Below are 6,468 nucleotides of genomic sequence, written 5' to 3'. Positions count from 1 at the left end.
CTCTTTCGCCCATATGGAAAGAATCTGTCTTTTCGAGATATATATGTATGTTCTTTGTTTTTGGTTGAAACTTTTAAGAAAAAAAATGTATTTGAAACAAATGAACTCTAAATTATTTGAGTTTATAGAAATTTTCTTTGATGTTGTGGTGCTTTTATATGTATTTTTAACCATTATATATCATTTATATACCATATATATGGTATATAAATTAATTTCTTTTAAGGTTTTTCAATAATTTTTGTAATTTCTATGTAATTATTTTCCTTAAACTTTTACATTGTATAAAAATAATATGCACTTATTTCATTTACCGATATTGATTAAAACAACATTTGCTTTTAAATTCACTTTAATTACCACTTATTTATAAAATAAATTGTTTTATATCATAACAAAAAAATATGTTTTTAATTATTTAAATTTCTTTTCTTAATTTATGTTTAACTAAATTATATATATATATATATGCATAAATTTTTAATTGATTCGTATTATTGTGTTCAAGATTTCCTCAAATGTCCTCAAAACAAAATTTTTCTTATAAATTTTAAATTTAAAATCAAATTTTTTTTAATATAATAATAAAATATGTAGGAATTGTACTGCTTATAAGATCTTTTCAAATGTGGACTCGGTTATCTTCTCCGTCACTTTTTAAATACCTGTCCACCGTCTCGGTATTTCATTATTTTAACGATGTATAAAGCTGCCGTTATTCATATAGTCCAACTTTTTAGTATTGCAGATGATTGTTGGAATTATTATAAATGAGTGTTGGAACACCTATGCTCGATTAATTTCATCACACGTATTTCATTGATATGTTAATTTATTACCACTATTTAAACAAGGATATGTATTGTTTTTAATTGTTAAAAATCTTGAATCTTTTTATTTAATCTCCTTCAGTACCTTTCATTCACAATTTTAAATTCACGAAAATTTACAAAAATAAAAAAAATCTCCACAGGTACAAAAAAATTTCTCCCGCACATATAAAAATCATAAAAGTCTTCGAACAGCACTGCACTCGGACTTATATTTTCCGATATCTTGACAGTATCCAAAACACACCTTTTATACGACAGTTTATTCCGAGGTTTTAATGTTCCAAACGCGATCAGCACACTGGCCCATAAGGGCTGTCGTGAAGACGGAACCTCTTAGGGCATTGATCTTAATCTTCCACTTACCGTAGTAACGTAGTAAACAGAGTGAGTCCTAAGGTAATTGTTAAGCTCAATGTAGTTTCAACTGGGGAAGTTGGACCTCATGCAGATGAGACAATCATCTGTGTAGCAGATTTGCCTAATGCATTGAGGAGGAAGGGAAAATGAGAAGGAAGGAGAAGGAAATATTTACAAGGATGGGGTATTCGCTAGAAACAGCCATTACTCGAAACAGCTGTATGGTCAGCTAAAAATTCAATTAACTAAAAATTTCGTTTTTACAATTCACTACTGTTCGAAACCTGTCAGTTACATTTTATAATTTTTTAATTGTTATGTCATGATTTCAATTATAAAATAATTAATAATCAATTTAAAAACAAAATATTTTTCTTATAATTTGGTACTATTTAAAAACCTTTGCATTAGCAAAACAGTTTTCTTCGTAATTTTCGTCGTAATTATCTTTAAATCTACATTCGTTTAATTTTGGAGAATCGCTCAATTTTATAAGAAACTTATAAATAAAGTGTTCAATTAAAAATTAAAGGATAACTTCAAAATACCATATGTATTTAACGAAAAATTGCTTCACATTCGGTTATACTTTTTATAATAGAAAAGATTTTTATTTTCTACAATCCATAATAAGCGATGAAACTATTTTCCAGAATTGATAGAACCCTAGTTTAATGGACAATAAAATTTGCAACATTGGTGACTTTCCTTGTTCTAGTATTCTATTTTATTAAGAAAATATCCTCAGTAATGTCGTTCAGTTATATCTAAATGGGACATAAATATTCTTATATTGTATATAAATTTTAAAATACAAATATAGGTACATTTTTCCTTTGTAAATTAAATTGTTCTTTTTTATTTTCACAATCACTCTTCATTTGTCATTAGAGAGGTTGTAACATATATTCGCCTTGCATAAACATTTCTTCTTGGATAGGTGCATATTTGGTTAAACTTCCCGTTAATAATACGTTCCATTTAAGTCTTTTTTTATCTAAATTCGAAATTTTAAGCCCACATTTAAATGGATTAAAAATAATTTCCTTCTTTTTATCGCATACATTTTGTCAAATAAATTTCGATTTCATCAATGAGTTTTTTAACATCCATCGCACTAGTAATTCGTATGAAATGCGAAAAAAAACATCAGATACAGAATCCGACAGGTCTAGTATTTTAGTGACGACATTGACTCCATATCGCATAATTTAATAGACCTAATCAGCTGTAAGCAATAAGCAATAAGCCGCGTGATGTCATGATATTCCAAATTGTATATGGTACAGTAACAGCTTTGGTAGGATTTACAAGCAGCATTACCTATAAGTATAAATTAATATTTTATTGACTTCTTTTTAATTAAAAATTAGTTTGAGTTTAATTAGTTAATGAAATTATTACAATCATGATTTTATATAGATACTTAGGTGTGGCTAGGTAGTAGCTTAGGTGAATAAAAAGGAGGGTAAATAATATAAAGAGATAGAATCTTTATAGTATACACATTAGACTGTTTTCACACCTATTTCTTATATTGTTTAGAGCACTATTTGTGCTCAGTATTCATTTATTATTCATTTAAATAATAAATAATGAGCTACATTATTTTTATTATTTAACAAGACTAATTCGGTATATACTTTGTGATAATGATTGAAATTATATATTTTCAATTTGAGTTCATATAACCGTAAACATATGCATATATTATACTTTTACACTATTATACTTATAGTTCTGCGATTGACACAGAACTATTCATTTTGTTTAGAAATTATTCTTATCGCTGATCATTAATTGAGTTTATAATGAAGTAAAAACTTCAATAATAGAATATGTAGACAGTGTGGTACTCGCATAACACCAATTTGTTTGGCAGAGGTTCATGTTAAGTAAATATGGTATGTGATTCATTCCAGAGGAACTTAAGGGTGAAATATAGAAAATATATTAATATTAATATATATCATATTGTCAGTTCTTCCGTTGTTTTTCAGTATTTGAATTGATAAAGAACTGACTTTGAATATTTTTACAAATGTTCTCATTTCTATCCCTCGAAAACGGACAGACTCTTTTATGTTGAAGCAGATATGTTATGTTGGATAATATCGGATTATTCAAATAAGGTTTTATATTATTCAACTCATAGGGAATATGTTTTCCGATATCTTTTTACTACCTAAAAGGTACTAACTTTACTATATTACACAAAACTTACATATATGTGAAAAATATAAAAACAGTTTAATTCTTATTAAACTTAGACTAGGTGCTCTCTAGTAATAACAAAATTTAAATTTATTAATAATATCAAGATATTTTGAAGTTACAAAACTGCTATAGACAAGTGTAGGTATTTCACCTGGACCCATGTTAAATACAACTTTCATACCGGTACCTACATCGTGTTTTTATACTTTCTTCCTCATCTCATTCCATATACCAAGTCTTGTCAACCTTTTGTGTGTTTGCTGTGAAATGGGCATTTGGTTACAGCAGTAGCAACAACAACAGATAATACAATAGAATCGTTGGCCTATTTCAGTTAACACTTTTATTTGTTAATATCTTAATTAAACTTAATCAACTGACGATTATAGTTAACAATGAAATTTATAGACTAATATTGCTGGAATTTTCTTGCTGGAGTTTCAATATTCGTAATGGAGGTTATTAATCTTTCAAATCACTATACAATCAATACGTCAACTATTAGAACTTTGTGCCTTTTTTACATATTATAATCCTACTTTCTCAATAATTTCACAATTTAAATATTTTGTTGGTATCACCTTTGAGTAATGTGCTAATATTTGTTTACGTATCTGACGCTCTTCCTCTGTATATTGGAGTGCCTTGTTAACAGGTTATATTTTTCGTGCTTTTTCCTCATGGATTTCATCACTCTCCAAGATGCCAACTATATAATCACCAAAAATCGATTCATCTCTCTGCCACTTGTTTAATTTTTCCAGTAATAATTTCTTTCAAATGATATATGTACGTCGTATTAATCTTTTTAATTGTTACTGATTAATTTTATTTAACTTTTAGATCAGTTTTGTTGTTAAGTGCAACTGATTTCATTTTAAATTTACATTGTCAATTTATCTTATAAATTCATTGTAAGTTGATATTGTTAGATTATAAATAATTTACTTTACTTTTAAATTTAAGTAATTTCTTCCATTTACTTTATTTGTTTTTTATTTGTCATTTGACAACTGTCATTTACAGTGGTGGCAATAAATATGTTCTTTGATATTGAAATGACATGTTTAATAGTGTATATTGTACATAATAATATTCGGACAAACAACTTCCACATTAGGCTTTTAGAACAAAATGTTGTAAAATTTTTTCTTATATGAGGTTAGGATTATGTAAATTAAAATGGATTTAGTGCTAGACTTCAAACAGAAATTAAAATAAGGCATTTTAAAACTGTTTATTTACAGACTATAAAACTATAAAAAAAAATGTACAATAGGTGTATTCAAGATGTCTGTGCATCGTTGCATGTACAAATTTATTTGATTTTACAAAAACAATTTCTTTTCTTATAATTCTGCACTTGATTTGCAAGACAATATTCAAGACCATATTTTTAACACCAATTACCTCTTGCATATTTGATTTTCAAGACTCTATACTTCAGCGAAACTGTTAAGTTTGTTTTGATTTTGTTATTTTGTAATTTTATGATTTTGTGCAATTGTTTCTTTTTTTATTTACTTTACGTCCAACAATGTCGGACAATGTCAATGCATTCTGCTTTTCACTTGTTTTTGGCATTAGTGGAAATTATTATATGCTAAATTATCGAATCTGGGTTATATTTTACAAGCAAATAAATATGTAAACAAAAATCATCTGTTCTAAATATTTTCAAGACTAATATGCACAACGTGTGTTCTCGATTATTTGAGTTTGCAAGGATGCACAGACATCCTGAATACCCCTAATATTTCTTTATATAATAAATTTTAAGAAGGTTATGTACACTTTTTCCAATATTTTCTTAATTATGTGTCCATAATATATATTGCTAATGGAATAATAAGGATTCTTTAAAAACAGAAAGGTTTTCAAAGTATTCTATAGTAGTGCTGTTCGTATTCGGTTTTACGAAGTATTCTCGAACTTATCTGTCGAAGGATCTATTAGAAAGGAACTGGTGGATAACACTACAGAGTGTTGTAAGGAAGCCGAAGTGGCATAGTTTGTGCATCAGACCTTCGAACCATACGGTGTCGAAGGAAAGCCTTCCAACACTCTGTTGTTGCTTTCAATACAAAATGAAAATTTGACACTAGCATCTCACTTCATTTTGCATTAAAAGCAACAACAATTGCCATGACGTGACTGCAATCATAACAAGCCGCTTAGACAATTCCATTTATTTCATTGATTAGACGTTAAAAATATAAATAATTACACAACCAGCTCAACTGCAAAGTTAAGCTGCTTTGCTATAAACAGCTAATTCGCGCCTTATTCACGTACGCCTTTCACTATTTGGTCTGCAATCTCTTTCGCCCATATGGAAAGAATCTGTCTTTTCGAGATATATATGTATGTTCTTTGTTTTTGGTTGAAACTTTTAAGAAAAAAAATGTATTTGAAACAAATGAACTCTAAATTATTTGAGTTTATAGAAATTTTCTTTGATGTTGTGGTGCTTTTATATGTATTTTTAACCATTATATATCATTTATATACCATATATATGGTATATAAATTAATTTCTTTTAAGGTTTTTCAATAATTTTTGTAATTTCTATGTAATTATTTTCCTTAAACTTTTACATTGTATAAAAATAATATGCACTTATTTCATTTACCGATATTGATTAAAACAACATTTGCTTTTAAATTCACTTCAATTACTACTTATTTATAAAATAAATTGTTTTATATCATAACAAAAATGATTTTTATTAATATATAAAAAGCTGGTTTCACAAAGCTTATAAAATTATAATTGTTCAAATTGTTTTAAACTTAGAAGAATTACATACAAAACTTTTCAATGAAATTTTAATCAATTCAAATATCGAAAAATATATGCTACTGAAATAGAACATGTCTGAAAAGGTTAATGAAGTAGATATATCAGAGCCCCCTGATATCCCTCTACAGGCTAATTGTGAAATCTCAACTGAAATGGTCAATATCAGTGTGAAGGAACTCTTTGAACTTAAAAAATTCAATGAAATTCTACAAGCCAACTATATCAAACTTAGGCAGCAATTTCAAATGCTCCAGGACC

At 27.4% G+C, this 6,468-nt stretch overlaps 1 long non-coding RNA gene across 2 annotated transcripts; it reads right to left on the bottom strand.

Annotated features, from left to right (window-relative positions):
* Positions 1 to 1,870: 1,870 nt before the first annotated feature.
* Positions 1,871 to 4,230, bottom strand: LOC119664068. Of its 2 annotated transcripts, XR_005251123.1 has the most exons (3): positions 3,989 to 4,230; positions 2,018 to 2,513; positions 1,871 to 1,957 (listed from the first exon to the last, which is right to left on the bottom strand). It is a non-coding gene; the product is annotated as an uncharacterized LOC119664068 (long non-coding RNA). The 2 variants fall into 2 exon arrangements; XR_005251122.1 differs by having other exon boundaries at positions 1,871 to 2,513.
* Positions 4,231 to 6,468: the final 2,238 nt, after the last annotated feature.

Source organism: Teleopsis dalmanni, unplaced genomic scaffold, assembly GCF_002237135.1.
Source record: "Teleopsis dalmanni isolate 2A unplaced genomic scaffold, ASM223713v2 unscaffolded_contig_1354, whole genome shotgun sequence".
Classification (NCBI taxonomy): domain Eukaryota; kingdom Metazoa; phylum Arthropoda; class Insecta; order Diptera; family Diopsidae; genus Teleopsis; species Teleopsis dalmanni.
Note: the sequence above shows the minus strand (reverse complement) of the source record. Positions and strands in the feature narration are given on the sequence as shown.